General features: G+C 41.8%; 1 long non-coding RNA gene across 1 annotated transcript; it reads right to left on the bottom strand.

Moving 5' to 3' along the window:
* Positions 1 to 196: 196 nt before the first annotated feature.
* On the bottom strand, positions 197 to 16,752 carry LOC139543229 (uncharacterized). The gene is made up of 4 exons (XR_011668626.1): positions 16,739 to 16,752; positions 3,757 to 3,814; positions 3,403 to 3,540; positions 197 to 472 (listed from the first exon to the last, which is right to left on the bottom strand). It is a non-coding gene; the product is annotated as an uncharacterized lncRNA (long non-coding RNA).
* Between the last annotated feature and the right edge of the window lie 2,493 nt (positions 16,753 to 19,245).

Genomic DNA, 19,245 nt, shown 5'->3' on the forward strand with positions numbered 1-19,245 from the left:
AAAACACACATGAAAGGAGGGCTTTTCTTTGCATTGGTCCTTTTGGGTGAAGGCTTGGGAAATGATGTCAGGAGGTGTATGAAAATGGTCTACAATTCTTTTCACTAATCTTCAACGTTGACAACAGGCCCTACCAGACATTCCTATAATAATCAGTCCACCAAGCTTATGATATGAAAATAATATTTTAACAGCATTTCAGAAATTGGATTTTATTTTCATTTGACTAAAGGGGAAGGTACGAAATGTGATAACGTAATAATTATTAGCTATCAATTGAAAACAAAATTGTTTTCAGTATGTTGATTCAATTTCCTTGTTCCTTGCTGATATTACTCCATTTGCAGGTGTGAGTCAGGTTCTCCCAGCGTGGGTCAGTTGCAGAGATCTGTTGTGCAGCATTCTGTCACCACACTCTTTTGCGACTTGACATTACATTCTTTTTCAGTAGCACATTTTCTCACCTCACCATCTGAAATTGAAGGCACACACGTTAATGGGGGCCCTAGTGGAGAAATATACAAATGCCCAATCGTTCTGTACAATGTCATAGCAAATACATACACAATCAAAAATACTAAATAATAGGGGGAAATTGTTGATAGGAAAGACAGTAGGTGCGATAGTTAAAGCAGAAATCAGCAGTTGAAACAATAACAAAGCGTTCTCTACTCCCCTGTTTCAGTAAAAAGCTGAGAGATTGGGCCGGAGAAATCTAACCACTCTCAAATTCATAGACAGAGTTATGGATGCAAGGACTGACCATCCATGATGTTCAAATTATTAACCATGTTTTGAGGCTTTATAGTGTTTGTTTACATTGGCTTTGTTTACAATCATTGGAGTAAAAATAAACTTATATTTTTAGTTTTGATGGGGTACAACAGTTGAACTAAGCTCATGAGGCATTTATAAATGATATTCTTCGAGAATAAATGGGTACATATCATTAATCTGTCCAAAATAATTGTGTCCACAAATGGATGTAGCAACTGCAGATTGCCCCTTTAAGTAATTGATAAACAATTGAAAAAAAAACTTCAAATAAGATAATTATTATTCCCCACAGTTAGCAGAGCTATGTACATAAATGTACAGTTAGTTAGCTACCGCCTCTAACTTCCTGACCCCAAACTGGCTCCAGTTGTGTTTCGATTTTTACATTTGTGGCATCATGTAGTATTTTGACTACCAATAGATGCAGTGTAATGTGCTAGAATTACTAAAGCAAGATGAAATATAGCTACGAACGGGGTGCTGGCTCTTCCACATTTTGACTTAGTAGAGGCTGACATGATGGACATACTTTCTGAGTTTCAAGTCAATCAGATGTACTGTTCATCAGAATACAATTTTTTGGGAGATTTGATTAAAAAAATCTAATATGAAGGAAAATCCAATATGATGGAAATCATTGGTATATGATGCAAATATGTTCCTTAAGCTAAAACACTCATATATTAAGTTTTGTTGTTGTATGTGTAACGGGGTGGCGTGGCTGACCCTTAGATAGCTTTTTAGCATTCAAATAAATGCTAACAGTTTTGAGGTTCACAACTGAATTGCTTGCTGTTTCCATGTTGTTTTTTTTAAGATATCAAGACTTGCTTCAGACGGCATACACCTTCCTACACAGCAAACGTGTGTTAAAATCTCGTTGTTAATGTAAAAAGTGTTCCGAGTGTTATACAGTGCATTCAGAAATCACTCATACCCTTTGACATTTTCCACATTATGTTGTTACAGCCTGATTCTAAAATTGATTAAATCTTTTTTTTCCCTCATCAATCTACACACAGTTCCCCATAATAACAAATCAAAAACAGGTTTTTAGAATTTTGTTCGAATGTATAAAAATATATATATATATCACAAATACATAAGTATTCAGACCCTTTACTCAGTACTTTGTTGAAGCACCTTTGGCAGCGATTACAGCATCAAGTCTTCTTGGGTATGACGCTACAAGGTTGGTACAGCTGTATTTGGGGAGTTTCTCCCATTCTTCTCTGCAGATCCTCTCAAACTCTGTCAGGTTGGATGGGGAGTGTTGCTGCACAACTATTTTCAGGTCTCTCCAGAGATGTTCGATCGGGTTCAAGTCCGGGCTCTGGCTGGGCCACTCAAGGACATTCTGAGACTTGTCCCGAAGATCTCACTGTACTTTGCTCCGTTCATCTTTGCCTCAATCCTGACTAGTCTCCCAGTCCTTGCCGCAGTAAAGTATCCCCACAGTGTGATGCTACCACCACCATGCTTCGCCATAGGGATGGTGCCAGGTTTCCTCCAGACGTGACGCTTTTCATTCAGGCCAAAGAGTTCAATCTTGGATTCATCAGACCAGAGAATCTTGTTTCTCATGGTCTGAGAGTCCTTTAGGTGCCTTTTGTCAAACTCCAAGCGGGCTGTCATGTGTCTTTTACTCAGGAGTGGCTTCCGTCTGGCCACTCTACCCTAAAGGCCTGATTGGTGGAGTGCTGCAGAGACGGTTGTCCTTCTTTAAGGTTCTTCCATCTCCACAGAGGAAGTCTGGAGCTCTATCAGAGTAGCCATTGGGTTCTTGGTCACCTCCCAGACCAAGGCCCTTCTCCCCCAATTGCTCAGTTTGGCCAAGCTGCCAGCTGTAAGAAGAGTCTTGGTGGTTCCAAAGTTCTTCCATTTAAGAATGATGGAGGCCACTGTTCTTGGGGACCTTCAATACTGCAGAAATGTATTGGTACCCTTCCCTAGATCTGTGCCTTGACACAATCATGTCTCGGAGCCCATTGACATTTCCTTCGATGTCATGGCTTGGTTTTTGCTCTGACATGCACGGTCAACTGTTTAACGTTATATAGACAGGTGTGTGCCTTTCCAAATCATGTCCAATCAATTGAATTTACCACAGGTGGACTCCAATCAAGTTGTAGAAACATCTCAAGTCTGATCAATGGAAACAGGATGCACCTGTTTCGAGTCTCATAGCAAAGGGTCTGAATACTTATGTAAATAAGGTATTTCTGTTTTTCCGCTTAGTCATTATGGGGTATTGTGTGTAGATTAATGAAGAAAAGTGTTTATTTAATCAATTTTAGAATAAAGCTGTAATGTAACAAAATATGGAAAAAGTCAAGGGGTCTGAGTTCTTTTCCGAATCCACTATCAGTCAAATGAGGCGGCGCGGCTGAGCCTTAGACTTTGAATGTTTATTACAGCCCCAACTATTGGCCAATCTGTGTTGTTTTTGGTGTCTGGGTAGCGGTGTTGATATACTTTGATATCGGCAAAGTATAATTTATTTTATCAGTTGTGCACTGATATATTGCGACAAAGGTGGAAGAATAACAAGAAAGAAAGAACGAAAGAAGAATTCCATCAAAAACAATTGGTTTGCTTGCGAGTCCTAATAATTTGTTCACTTACAGGCTGGTTTGTGGAAAACAATTCTTCCACAGTGGGTGAAACTGACACCACATTCCACCTCGGTTATGTCAGTCTGGGTGCAGGTTGGATGGTCTGGATCGATGGTAGTACATTTGTGACACTTCAGTGCCACAGTAGCTGAGTTGGAATAAACAGAAATAATTATTTAACAAAGGTAATTAGTTATGAGGTTTTTAAGAGAGGTAAGATCTTAAAGTATAACATTTATATAGCACATTCATGTTAAAGATGCAGTCGAAAGTGTACTGATAACTCTGATATCAGTTGCAATGCTATTCTACAACCAATCTAGAATAATATGTAGAATGTTTTCATGGATCACTTTCAACTCACCACAGAATACTGCAACAAGCACTGTTAAAGCAAGTGTCATGGATGCCATTGTATTGACCTAAATCAAGCAGAAACTTAGTTATTATTGTCAGACATAGATTTCAGAATTTTAAATATAGCAAAAAGTCTTTCAGCCCACTGCTGCCACACATTCTTTCCTTATGTATTATAATAATACCAAAAAAATGTGTTTTAAGTAAAATATTAGCTCTTGTCTGAAACTGAAAAATACAGGACATGTAAAAGCTAATTTGACCTATGCACCAACAAAGGCTTTTCATCATCAGCTGCTTGACTACTGCTAGAGTACTGCAGATTTATTGATCTACTGTACTTCACTAACAGATGTGCACACATTGGATGGGTGGATTAGGGTTCAAACCTCTCAAACAGTCTAATACTTACTCTTAGAGTAGGTTTAACCTAATAATGTACTTGGTAATGTAAACATGTTTTTTTTCATGTAAGACATCATCCCATTTCACTCATTTAAACATTATGGGGAGGTTTGCCTGGACAAAGATTAAGCCTAGTCATGGATTAAAAAGCAAGATTATTTATACCCCAGGACGAGGTGTTATCTGTTTCCTCAAAACCGCTTTTTAACCCTATATTTGACCTAGCTTAAAACATAAGCTTACTCGGATGGGAAATGGACAAGGTAGTGGACAGCGTTTGAAATTATTTTGAAGCTATACATTTTTCATGTTTCTGTTATAAAGAATGGAGTAATGCAAACTTATATTTTGAGTTATGATAGGGTAAGACAGTTATGCTAGAGACATTTATAAGTTATAGTACTTAAAGCAGAGGTGGCACCACAGGTTCAAAAGTGGTGTGGCAAAAGTTGTACATGTCTTTCTGGGGCCTGGAGTTTTTCCTGATTTCGTCACCTGGTCGGGTAAAACTTTGGGTCCTATTCGTAGGCTAGGACAGGGTCCAACGCAATTTTTTTTTCTTACTGTCATAACTGGACCAGTTGGACAGAATTTCTACTGGCAAGGACATGATGTAGTTTTTAATGCATTGGGGTCATGCAGGGCCTCTAGGTTGGCATGCTTTCTCTCTATATGCAGCTATTAATAGGCTATATTTATAATGAATAAATACAAATCATTTGGTGGGTGCTTATATTTGTCCTACTTCACACATGTACAAGTGTGCATTAATACGCATGTGTGAATTGGAAATGTGTTTTTTGCATATCACAACTCTCCCTGAGACACCAACGGAGAGTGGGGTCACAGCCAGTGTCTGCCATTATTAACGGCAACCCTGGAGCAATTAGAGTTAAGTGCCTTGCTCAAGGGTACATCAACAGAGTTTTCACCTTGTTGGCTAGTGGATTCAAACAAGTAACCTTTCGGTTACTGGCCCAATGGTCTAACCTGCTGCCACCTTTTGGAAATTATGAAGCTGTTTAATATAATTTATCAATGTAAGTCATTTCTCTATTCTTTAGAATTGCATTTTATTAATTGCATTTATTTTTGTTTCTAAATTATGTCATTTAGAGATTTAAAAAAATGTACATCTCAAAATAGGACGCTGCCCCTTTAAGAGAATTTGACCTGGCTACGGTATGCTAGACAAGACAAACGCTACAGTGTATTGTTGTGGCTTTCTTTTTGTAGACTATCAACAGTAGCCAGCACATTGCTATTATGTTCACTATTGAAGGTTTACTTTTGTAAATTACTTTCCCCAACATAAAAAAAAAGCTCAGCGAGCAGATTGATGGGCAATTATTTTTGCTCAGGACAGCTTGCATGTGCTGTGTGAACGTATCAACTCGTGTACTGCTCGAGTGCTCGAGAAGTCACTCGTGGGGGTGTAGTGGTGCTTGAATGAATGAACAGCCAGTCATATTGCTCAAATACAAATAGCACCGCGTTTCTGCATGTAGTCTTCAATGGTTTTCTATAGTAGACCGCGACAGAGCAGGTAAATGTTGAACTGGAATGCAAAAATGCACGGAGAACTGGCCCGGTTGGCGCTGCTTGCTTTCTTTGAAAGTGGTGAGAAGTATTGGGCAAATGCGGTCTTGCCACATGTTTCCTGCGGCTCTGATTGAAAGGGTCCATCTGTGATTGCTTCATAAAATGTTTTACTTTTAAATTATTTAAATAAAACACCCATTGATTCTTGAAGAATATAACTTATATTAAAAAAAAAATATCATGATCTTAGTCCAATTGTCATACACCATCAGATCCCCACATATTTATTTGTTTAATTCAACTGTAATTTATTAACAAACACTGTTTAGCCTCTGAATATGTGACTCATTTCAAGAAGCTAGGCACATGTCGCACATCACTACTTCACAGGAGAGGCATTTGAACATCATTTAAAAATGTTTTAATCAAAACGTTTTTTTTTCTTCCATGTGCCTTTTAATAACAAACTTGTATGCCATCTGTAAATATGAATACAATTTGTTTAATTACGAGCCTAGTTGGTTTAGCCACGGTAAAAAGACAGGAGCCATGATTAGCTAAGATAATGGATGGGCTGGACATGCCGAGAGATGAGTTGATCTGCCATTTAGCACGTCTCTGTCTATAACATGAGCTGCTCAGTATGGGTAGATTATCCTTGCTACGGCAGTTTTTTAAATCAAATATAACATTAGCCATGGAGAACTGCAAAAGTGTTGCTACTGCTCTCAACAACATTGCTCCCCTGAATTTAGCAGGCGCTATCGACAAAAATCAGTGGCAAAAAGTTGTGATTGACTACTTTCTGCACATGGTCAGTGTAAACTGGAGTGACTTGACACAACGGGCCAAACAAGCTGTAGCTAGCTATAATCAGAAAAATGGACACGCTGCCATAAAGCGTTCATCCATGTATACTGGTAAGAGTCTAGCTACATTTTCAGATAATATACGTTTCAAATATTGTCAGAAAGCTTTTTTCATTGTAAGTTAAAGCACACTGTTAGCTAGCTAGCTAACGTTCTATTTTTCTATTCGTATTGTAGCTATGTGTTGGGATTATGGTTCATGTCTCTACTTCGCCAGATGATTGATGACCCATCAAGTTAGCCAGTGTGTCTGGGCCCGATTACGGCCATCTATTGTATTTCATGAACATGTGTACATGTTCAGACAATAGTGACCCATCCACTTAGATAGATGTGGCTGGGGGGTGGTCATAGCATTTCTTTCACATGACCCATCGATTTATACAAGTGTGTCTGGGTAAGCATCATCTAATAATTATGAAATATTTATACAATATTTTTTATCTGGACACTTTCTATTTTTGATATTGCTACTATGTAAATACACAAGTAAACATTTCACTGTACCGTTTACACCTTCGGTATCCTGTGCATGTGACAAATAAACATATTTTATTTGATATAGTGTGTTTACCAGAGACGGTAATGTGGAGAACAACATGACCTGCACCAAAGTCAGATTTGGATTTAGGCCAAGGACTAGATCAAGTGTATTTGTACGTGGAGTTTTTCCTCATTGTAGGCTACTATTTTCACCACTTTTATTCTTGAAATCTTTGGATGTTTACTGCACTACCTTACTCACTCTGTTTAGCACATGGCCTCACATGTGAATCCTTAAAGAGATGGGTGGGGCAAAGGCTTAAGATGGTGTGAATGATGCTGAATAGGTATAGATAAACAAGAGCTCTCCAGTAGGTGTACAAAAAACATTCAAGGGCCATTTCCTCAAAAGTGGAGTTACAAGTTTATCAACTTTCAAAGCAGAATTACTTTCCCATTGTTCCTCAACTGCAGTGTATGATACCATTTTGTAGCTCTGAGTCTCTACTTTTATCCAATGTAAAAAACACAATTTCACATTTTTCAACATAAGACCGAATCGAGGCGGTCGGTCCCATATGGTTAAAATTGTCATTTTGTATCCATAACTCTATCAATGAATTTGAGAGTGGTTACATTTCTCTACCCCCAATTATTCAGCTTTTTACCAAAACAGTGTTGTTTTTTGAACTGCATACTGCCCCTTTAAAAACCAATGGGTATATATCAGGATTAGGAACATAACATATTCCCAGATGGCAGATTGCATGAGTGTCTTACATGAAAAAACATCTTTACATTAGCAAGTACATCAATGGGGTAAACCTACTCCAAGAGTATGTATTAGGCTGTTTGAGAGAAAGTTTGTGTCCTAATCAACCCATCCAATGTGAGTACATCTGTTGTTGAAGTACAGTAGATCAATAAGGCTACAGTACTCTAGCAGTAGTTGTCCCGCTCCTCCACTCTGGCGTTTGATGTCGCCGGCATACTAACCAGGCTCCTTCATTACGCACACCTGGTAGCAATCATTACGCGCACCTGCATGTCATCATGATGTGCAAGCACATCTGGACTCCATTACCTGGACAGGTATTTCTCGCACTACCCAATCCATCTCTGAGAAGTACTGGTGGCCCACCTTGGCGCAGGATGTCACTCGCTATGTCAACTCTTGTTCCCTATGTGCCCAAACCAACCCCCCCCCCCCCCCGTAACGCTCCAGCAGGGAAACTGCTTCCCATGCCTCAGCGTCCCTGGTCTCATCTATCCATTGACTTTGTTACTGATCTCCCCTCTGACGGTTTCACCACCATTTTGGTGGTTGTGGATAGATTTACAAAATCCTGTTTAATCGCTCTTTCTGGTATCCCTACTGCTCTCCAGGTCACTGAAGCACAATTCCAGCAGGTCTTCTGGCATTATGGCCTTCCGGAGGACATCGTCTCTGACCGTGGCCACCAATTCACTTCACAGGTATGCAGAGCCTTTATGGAGAAGCTCGGGGTCACGGTCAGCCTCACTTCCGCATATAAGCCTCAGTCTAACAGGCAGGTGGAGAGGATGATCCAGGAGTTGGGGAGGTTCCTGAGGCGTCACTGTCAGGACCGGCAGGGAGATTGGGCTCAATTCCTTCCATGGGCGGCGTACGCCCAGAACTCGCTACGTCACTCCTCCACTGGGTTGACCACCTTCCAGTGTGTTCTGGGTTTTCAGCCTGTCCTGGTTCCGTGGACCTTGGGGCAGACCGACGCTCCTGCGGTTGATGAGTGGTTCAGGCGTACAGAAGTGTGGAGCAACGCTCACGTGAGAATCCAGCGCGCCGTCCACCGTCAAAACAAGCAGTCAGACTGCCACCGCAGTGTGACCCCTCCATGTACCACCCTGGGGATCATGTCTTGCTCTCTCAGGAACCTCCCGCTGCGCCTGCCCTGCAAGAAGCTGAGCCCCCGGTTTGTGGGGCCGTTCAAGGTGCTCCGGTAGGTCAACGAGGTGACGTATAGATTACAGCTTCCCAGAGACTACCGCATCTCACGTTCTTTTCATGTCTCCCTTCTCAGGCTGGTGATTCTTGGTCTCCTAGCTGATGCTGTCCCCCACGACCCCCCCCCCCCCCCCCAAGACATCAAGGGGGTCCAACCTATGCCGTCAAATCTCCACTGGACTCCCGCCGTCGTGGGGGTCGGCTCCAGTATCTGGAGGACATTCTGGATCATCCGGGATTTCCACCTTCGTCTCCTCGTCCTCAGGGCCGTCCCTCTGGTCGGCATCGTCCTACGGCTGGAGCTGCGTACGGGAGAGGGAGGTGTACTGTCACGTCTCCTCCTCTCCGCGTTCGACGTCGCCGGTATACTAACCACCGGTCCTGGCATCCATCATTATGCGCACCTGTACGTCATGAGGCACACCTGGACTCCATTACCTCCCCTATATTTGGCACTCTCTTAGGTTCTTTCCCCAGTCAGTATTGTTCCTGTGTTTATGCGTAGACGCTACTGTTCTGTTGTCTCGTTCCATGTTTTATTAAACGCTTTACCTGCTTCTCGATTCTCAGCGTTTCTGTTACAGTCAAGCTGCTTATGCTGAAAAGCCTTGTTAGTGCACAGATCAAATGTGCTTTAAATGTTCTGTCTTTTTCGGCTTAAGACAAAAGCTAAACTCAACCTTTCTTTTCCTGGAAAATCATAGGACATATCCTGACACCAAGCATTATTACTGTGCACTATAACTGATTGAAATTGCATAAAACAACATGGCAGCCTAAAGTTGCTGCTTTTCAAAATTTTACAGCTCCTTAACAGTTTAAACTAGACCAAATGTAAATAGGTCTTGCAATTACGTTAATAGTTTATGAACTATATAATGATTTAAATATGCATACATGAGGGGAACCCTGATATACACAGTCAAGTTAGTCCAGACAGTATGACAGGGAGAAGTAGTTGAGGCCAAATGTAAGATTAGAGCTATTAATGTAGATGTGGGACAGCGAGCCCAAAGAAAGGTTGGTGGACCAAGATTAAAAGGTCTGATTAGGAAGGAAGAGGTGGTTTTTGCATGGTTGCATCTAGGATATTGTACATTAAACTCATTACATCTGGTTGGCAAGCATGTGATTGGTTATGTACACCTGAAGTGTACAGTATGTTTGAAACAGTGATGCATGTGTTTACATTGTTTTAAGTACCCGGTATGTGGAAGAGGGGGAAAGATTGTGTAGGGTCATTGAGAGATTTGGGGGTTGGGTGAGGGTTTGTTAGAAGTAAATGTTCTTAGTAGTACAGGATCAGATATGAGGGTTTACTTTTTCTTAATGTTTGTTTATTTAGTCTAAGCTGTGATTGACTACACACTCCAGTACATTAGGTGGCGGCATTTCGGGAAGTGGAATTGTCCCAGAGGAAGAGGGTGCTTCAAGTCACGCGGCTCAGAGCTCAACCTCTGGTGTGCTTGCTCTCTGGAGCAGGGCGCTGCAAAAAGGGGTGATCATTGGGGTAGCATTGAGTGTAGAGGTGGATCAAATGAAAATAAATATTCCTTATCACGTTTCAGGTATGACCCAGATGCAGACAGTGTCAAAGAAACAAAAGTTTATTTCTAATACAGGGGCAGGCAAACGACAGGTCAAAGGCAGGGGTCAGTAATCCAGAGAAGGAGCAAAGGGTCCAGAACCGCAGGCAGTCTCAGGGTCAGGGCAGGCAGGGGTCAATAATCCAGTGAGGTGGGCCAAGGTATAGAATGGCAGGCAGGGTCAGGGCAGACAGAACCGGGAAGGACTAGGAAACAGGAGCCAGAAACAGACAGGAGCAGGGGAACAAACGCTGGTAGGTTTCACAAAACAAAACAAACTGGCAACAGACAAACAGAGAACACAGGTATAAATAAATAAATAAATTGCCTCCCGGGTGGCGCAGTGGTCTAGGGCACTGCATCGCAGTGCTAGCTGCGCCACCAGAGTCTCTGGGTTCGCGCCCAGGCTCTGTCGCAGCCGGCCGCAACCGGGAGGTCCGTGGGGCGACGCACAATTGGCATAGCGTCGTCCGGGTTAGGGAGGGTTTGGCCGGTAGGGATATCCTTGTCTCAGTATGTAAAAAATGTAATAAAATGTATGCACTCTACTGTAAGTCGCTCTGGATAAGAGCGTCTGCTAAATGACTAAAATGTCAAAATGTCAAATACACAGGGGATAATGGGGAAGATAGGTGACACCTGGAGGGGGTGGAGACAAGCACAAAGACAGGTGAAACAGATCAGGGTGTGACAATTCCTAGTGTTTGTGACGCTCGCCGTTTGGTGAGACGTAGACCTGGTGGCAATGGCGAAACTGAGAATAGCATGTCTGTCTTGTTGAGTTTTGACACAGAGTTTCTACCTGATAATGTTAGGCTATATTTGCTATTCTGTGAGGGTTTATGTTCCGAACTCGCTTTGCCAAGGATTCGGACACGTTGCAGTATTGTGTAAAAGGGAGATCCCACGATGTGAGAAATGTGCAGTAGGGCATAGTCACAGGGAGTGTACAATTGGGGTAGAGAAATCACTGTGTTAAATCTGGGGGTGCCCATGGGGAGCTGGGGATACGAAGTGCCCTGTGAGAGAAAGACGGGTTGAGATTGCCAGAGTTCAAGTGGGGCAGAAAGTTTCCTATGCTGAGGCAGTGAAGACAGTAGAGGATAGCCCAAGGTGAGTAGTCCTTAAGAGAGCAAGCCAGAGAGGATGAGTTTGAGTAAGGTTGTATTTCTTGCATTTATAGCCACGGTGATCAACTGCACTGTACATATGGAGCGGAAATCACAGAAGATAGATGTGTTTGTTGCAGCAACAGATACATATTTGGGTGTGAGAGAGTTTAGTGCAGAAGATCTACAGGAAGAGAGAAGGTGTTCCATCCTTCCAGGCCGACGGCCTAGTGTAGGATGGTTTGGGGCCAAGTAATGGGATGGGTTGGTGGGTTTTGGGTGCTAGTGTATAGGTGCAGGGTTAGATGGTGGTGCAATTTTGGTTTTTCCCATTCCCCATTTTTTTTGGTGACCAAAATGTGCAATCCTCAGAGCTCCGGAATCAAAATTAACATCACTACTAGCTATTATGTTAAGGTTAGAATTATCGAATGTAGAAAGTTGTTGCTTTGTTTGTTGAAACTGTCTCTGGGAAGTGACGGTTGTCAAAACGTTAAAATGTTAATTAAAACAGGCCAAAGGGGATTTGTTAGCTTTTTTGTGCAGATCATTCCATGTTTCATTCTGTTTGTGTCTAGCTAACAATGTTAAACTTTGAACATAAAATTAGCTACCTTAGCTAGATAGCTAGCTAGGTCAGATAAGGTTTGAACATTGATAGCGAGCTAGCGAACTATTTCATAAAAACTATTTCATAAGATATAACTATACCCCCCCCCCCCCATAAGATACACAGCTAGCTAGTTTGATAGGGCTTTCAGTCATTGTAACCAAATAAGTAATTGTATTCCTTTTTTAATCTATGTTAACGTTGTAGCTAGCTACACAGCGTTAGTTAAGTTAACGAATGGTGGCATCGTACCGGCAATTTTAGGCGACACTACCTTTAGCTAGCAAATATCTAACTATCTAGATATCTAACGTTTGGTCACAGACAAACTAGCCAAGATTATCTACCTGCCTGGCTAGGTAGCTACAGACTTGTGACATTCGGCAAAGCGACATCTTTAACTAACTACAGGCTTGCTAGTTAGTTACATTCCTCTTGCTAGTTGCCTCTTCACTCCGGGAGACCTGTACACATTGGATACACCAATGACCTGTAACTTACAGGTCTCCCGGAGCGAAGAGGCTAACATGTTAGCTGACGTTACCAATAATAGTTTTCCTGTCAGTGAAAACGTCTAGGTATAGGTCCTAAAAGTTGACGTTAGTTGCCTAGCCAGTTATTTTGCTAGCTATTTATGAATATGCCGGAAAAATGAATATCTAGGTTATACAGTGGTTCCTCCTTTAAAAGTTGCGTCATACTGCGGCACACCTTGCAGGCTGCTGCAGCATTCTGTGGCACATTATCTATTTGTCAGACATTGTTTCTGTTAATGAAAGTTATTGCTAGTTTGACCACAAGAGGGCATCTTTGAGAAGCATTTGATAGTATTCCATATTGACATTACCAGAGAATTTAAAAGCTTTTTGTAATAACATAGTATATGGGATGGATTTTAAGAATTTTGGCTTAATTAATTTGAATAATATTATAATCTTTCTATTCAGATTAAAATGATACCCTCGGGGTTTCCATTAGGATGGAATGGAAAATATGGCGCTGTACAACGTGACGGTCGGGAGTAGGCTACAGGATTGGAGGATTCTAAATTGTTTGCCTTCATTAGACCTCCTCCCTCTCTGCGGATGACTTCGTCAACCATTTTGAAAAGAAGGTCGACGACATCCGATCCTCGTTTGCTAAGTCAAACGACACCGCTGGTTCTGCTCACACTGCCCTACCCTGTGCTTTGACCTCTTTCTCCCCTCTCTCTCCAGATGAAATCTCGCGTCTTGTGACGGCCGGCCGCCCAACAACCTGCCCGCTTGACCCTATCCCCTCCTCTCTTCTCCAGACCATTTCCGGAGACCTTCTCCCTTACCTCACCTCGCTCATCAACTCATCCTTGACCGCTGGCTACGTCCCTTCCGCCTTCAAGAGAGCGAGAGTTGCACCCCTTCTGAAAAAACCTACACTCGATCCCTCTGATGTCAACAACTACAGACCAGTATCCCTTCTTTCTTTTCTCTCCAAAACTCTTGAACGTGCCGTCCTTGGCCAGCTCTCCTGCTATCTCTCTCAGAATGACCTTCTTGATCCAAATCAGTCAGGTTTCAAGACTAGTCATTCAACTGAGACTGCTCTTCTCTGTGTCACGGAGGCGCTCCGCACTGCTAAAGCTAACTCTCTCTCCTCTGCTCTCATCCTTCTAGACCTATCGGCTGCCTTTGATACTGTGAACCATCAGATCCTCCTCTCCACCCTCTCCGAGTTGGGCATCTCCGGCGCGGCCCACGCTTGGATTGCGTCCTACCTGACAGGTCGCTCCTACCAGGTGGCGTGGCGAGAATCTGTCCGCACCACGTGCTCTCACCACTGGTGTCCCCCAGGGCTCTGTTCTAGGCCCTCTCCTATTCTCGCTATACACCAAGTCACTTGGCTCTGTCATATCCTCACATGGTCTCTCCTATCATTGCTATGCAGACGACACACAATTAATCTTCTCCTTTCCCCCTTCTGATAACCAGGTGGCGAATCGCATCTCTGCATGTCTGGCAGACATATCAGTGTGGATGACGGATCACCACCTCAAGCTGAACCTCGGCAAGACGGAGCTGCTCTTCCTCCCGGGGAAGGACTGCCCGTTCCATGATCTTGCCATCACGGTTGACAACTCCATTGTGTCCTCCTCCCAGAGCGCTAAGAACCTTGGCGTGATCCTGGACAACACCCTGTCGTTCTCAACCAACATCAAGGCGGTGACCCGTTCCTGTAGGTTCATGCTCTACAACATTCGCAGAGTACGACCCTGCCTCACACAGGAAGCGGCGCAGGTCCTAATCCAGGCACTTGTCATCTCCCGTCTGGATTACTGCAACTCGCTGTTGGCTGGGCTCCCTGCCTGTGCGATTAAACCCCTACAACTCATCCAGAACGCCGCAGCCCGTCTGGTGTTCAACCTTCCCAAGTTCTCTCACGTCACCCCGCTCCTCCGCTCTCTCCACTGGCTTCCAGTTGAAGCTCGCATCCGCTACAAGACCATGGTGCTTGCCTACGGAGCTGTGAGGGGAACGGCACCTCTGTACCTTCAGGCTCTGATCAGGCCCTACACCCAAACAAGGGCACTGCGTTCATCCACCTCTGGCCTGCTCGCCTCCCTACCTCTGAGGAAGTACAGCTCCCGCTCAGCCCAGTCAAAACTGTTCGCTGCTCTGGCACCCCAATGGTGGAACAAACTCCCCCACGACGCCAGGTCAGCGGAATCAATCACCACCTTCCGGAGACACCTGAAACCCCACCTCTTTAAGGAATACCTAGGATAGGATAAAGTAATCCTTCTAACCCCCCCCCCCCCCTTAGAGTTAGATGCACTATTGTAAAGTGGTTGTTCCACTGGACATCATAAGGTGAATGCACCAACTTGTAAGTCGCTCTGGATAAGAGCGTCTGCTAAATGACTTAAATGTAAATTAGACAACTTTATTCCAATATTTCTGTAAATCAGTGATATTCATTCCCATAGCAATTCATTATGGATCCATAAATAAATCAACATCTGCATTTCGAAAGAGTATATTTATCATTATTTTATTAACGAAATGTGTTTATTTGTTTATTAGGCTATTGTGCAGTCTACGATACATACTGTAGTAAATATGGGAAAGTGCCTAATTCCTTACATAAGGGAGAGCAGGCCATGTCTGTACTACAGAATGCGGGGCACTCGGGAGAACGGTGTTATTTCATTATTCTACAATGTAGAAAATAGTAAAAATAAAGAAAAATACTGGAATGAGTAGGTGTGTCCAAACTTTTGACTGGTACATGCTTAATTCATTTGATTAATATTATGGTGTTTCTAATCCATGAAAAATGAAAAAACATCTGGGTTTCCATTAGGATGGAAGAGAAAATATGGCGCTGTACAACGTGACGCTCATAAATTCAAAGCGTTGTCAGATTGTCAGTTTATTGTCAGCTCTCAGAGCGCACACTGGACGTTCTGGCTGAGGAGTAGGGTTGATTTGAGCGTTCTGGCCTTACAACGGCAGTCAAGCACCCAAGCTAACGTTGGCTAGCTTGCTAGCTACTTCCAGGCACAAATGAGACCACTCTGACCATTTTGCTCAGCCTAGCAGAGCTGGTAAGGCAGTTTTCGTGTTAACCAGAGCGTTGGTGACTGTAACTGTGCTGCTGGAAACAATTGAATTTGGCTTTTTGCCGACGTTTACTGACACCGGCTAAATTCAACCGTCGTTGAGTGCTCATAAAGTAATTTAATTTAGCGAATTTAGCTAACTAGCTAGCTACATAAGGTGGAATGTTGGTTAGATTCAACAAATGTAATGTTTGTAGCCGATCTGAGCTCATGCCTGTTAGATAGTTAATCTGCCTTGAATGTAATTGTGACTATGGCTGAGATAATTTAACAAAATAATTATGTTGAGGGTTAATGTTGTCAAGATACGATGAGTTAGCTAGCCAGCTAGCATACTTGTGCCATAAGTGGGCTGCTCGGACGAGACGTGAACCCGGGAGCCTGGCTAGCAAGCTAGTTAGGTAGCTAACAACTGACATTACAACATCAACAAACAAAACAGATACAATTTCCATAATGTAAGCTATCTGGCTTGAATTCAATTTTGAATGTGGCTTAGATGAATGTGGCTGAGAACAAAAATATATTGAGCGTCAATGTTGTCGGGATATAAGTAACGTTATCTAGCTAAAAACCTAAAAGCTAGCTACTGTTGCTAGGAGAGGAGAGAGTGGCTAGGTGTCAGTTTTGCTTCACAGCTTGGTACATAGACCTTTTAGATTTCCAATGAAGGTATGCTGCATTTCTCAATTTGATTTTGACTGCATGATCTGTAATCCTAATTCTGTCTATCTTTTTCTGTTTCTCCTTCAACAAAAATGAACTATTAGCCTGTTAGCCCCAATGTAATTTAGTTAGCTTACCTTCATTCTTTGCTGTAAAAGATAACAGAAAAAATATTATTTTTAATTACATCAACAACACCTTTCTCAGATATTCAAAAGGAAGGCACTTCTGTTATGTAATCTTTTTCTGTGATTTGAGTGTCACTGTTGACAATTTAGTGGATTTTCTTAAATGTCATTGTAGAGATTTTCTATACATCCTTCAAGAAAGAAAATGAGAGAGTGGATCGCGGCACCATCAGCTTGCCATTTAAGGAATTGAGTTCTCAACCGCTGTGCTACATTTTGTTCCGTAATATGGAATATTGACTGAGAAATTATAAGGGCGAAAAACTCTCTTTAACATGCATTGCTATAGTCACGTCTATAATAATACAATTGTTTAGCCAACATTTGATAAGACTTGCATCTTAAAGGAGATAAGGAGATGTCACATATTTTCCAATCGCAAATAGCCCTAAACATCCATACTTTTTTTGTGAAGATACATACATACATACATACATACATACATACATACATACATACATACATACATACATACATACATACATTCATACATACATACATACATACATACATACATACATACATACATACATACATACATACATACATACATACAATATGCTTAACAGACATCAAAATTACAACATACATTTAATGGATTATGATAAGATAAAGTAGTATTAAGCTATTTCAAAGCCACATTCTTCAAAACATTTACAAAATAACAATACTTAACAATACTAAAATAATACTAAAAGTTTACATGCTGTATCAAACATTTTTCAAAAAAATTTACTACGTTTGATAAGACTTTTAAGTACCTTCAATATTCTTAAATGTCAAGAAAAGTCCATGAAGGTTTATATACAGAGGAAAGTGAACTCTTACCTCTCTGACTACTTGAATGTATGGTTCAAAAGCAACCATCTCCTTCATTTATATATGACATCTGAGCCTCGCCCCCAGGCATCCATTTCAGCCAATAGTCGTCTCCCATGTATCATATATTTGCTTTGGCCTCCAACTCCATGGTGTTGTGCATGTGATTTAAAGCCACAATCTGGATTTTGTTTCAGCCTAATGGCAACCCCTGAGGTATGGGGTGGAATATGTGTATATGTAACCACTGTGTATGAAATTATAAGTTCTAGACTATGGTAAGGTATTTTTGGTATATGCTCCAGGAGACTATAAAACAGCTATTTTCTCACTCGAATTGTGTTAAACTCCCTCAAACAAACCAAAACCCCCTCTCTCATCCAGTCAGTTTTTTCATGTGAGGTGGGACTTCTTGTTTGGTTTGACAGTTTTTTTATCTGAAGGTGCTTCTTTGCTACTTCATTGTGAATATCATTTTTTCAACAATTAACAATCAACAGTGTTTATTAACAACCATTATCAATTTCTCTCAGCCCTGGGCTAATGGTACCATTCCTCGAATATTGTGCATTTGATCCAACCTTCATATTATTTAGGGTCTTTGGCAGCTGGCTTTGTACACTTCTCATTTCTTGTTTGGGTTGGTCACCTGTTGATCTGCTTTTCCTGTGCACTTTCTCAATGTAGAAGAAGTGCTCCTGGCTAAAGTTGCATGACGTGGCTTCTTTGTCCCATTCTCTCGTCTTAGTATTGTTACCAGATCTTTGAAGCTGTTGGCAAGCATTGGTGTGTATGTGGCAGCGGCGGCCCGCCCATTAGGGCGTTAGGGCCGGTGACCTACTTGTGATAAAAATGAATAAATAATAGTTATAATTTCAAAAAATATATATATGTACACTACCAGTCAAATGTTTGGACACATCTACTCATTACAGGGTTTTTCTTTATTTTTACTATTTTCTACATTGTACAATAATAGTGAAGACATCAAAACTATGAAATAACACATATGGAATCACGTTGTAACCAAAAAAGTGTTAAACAAATCAAAATATATGTTATATTTGATATTCTTCAAAGTAGCCACCATTTGCCTTGATGACAGCTTTGCACACGCTTGGTATTCTCTCAACCAGCTTCATGAGGTAGTCACCTGGAATGCATTTCAATTAAAAAGTGTGCCTTGTTAAAAGTTCATTTGTGGAATTTATTTCCTTCTTAATGCTTTTGAGCCAATCAGTTGTGTTGTGACAAGGTAGGGGGTGGTATATAGTAGATAGCCCTATTTGGTAAAAGACCAAGTCCATATTATGGCAAGAACAGCTCAAATAAGCAAAGAGAAACGGCGTTCCATTATTACTTTAAGACATGAAGGTCAGTCATTGCAGAAAATTACAAGCACTTTGAAAATTTCTTCAAGTGCAGTCGCAAAATCCATCAAGCGCTATGATGAAACTGGCTCTCATGAGGACCGACGCAGGAAAGGAAGACCCAGAGTTACCTCTGCTGCAGAGGATAAGATCATTAGAGCTACCAGCCTCAGAAATTGCAGCCCAAATAAATGATTCACAAAGTTCAAGTGACATACACATCACAACATCAAATTTCAGAGGAGACTGAATCAGGCCTTCATGGTT

Source organism: Salvelinus alpinus, chromosome 17 (genome assembly GCF_045679555.1).
Source record: "Salvelinus alpinus chromosome 17, SLU_Salpinus.1, whole genome shotgun sequence".
Taxonomy (NCBI): domain Eukaryota; kingdom Metazoa; phylum Chordata; class Actinopteri; order Salmoniformes; family Salmonidae; genus Salvelinus; species Salvelinus alpinus.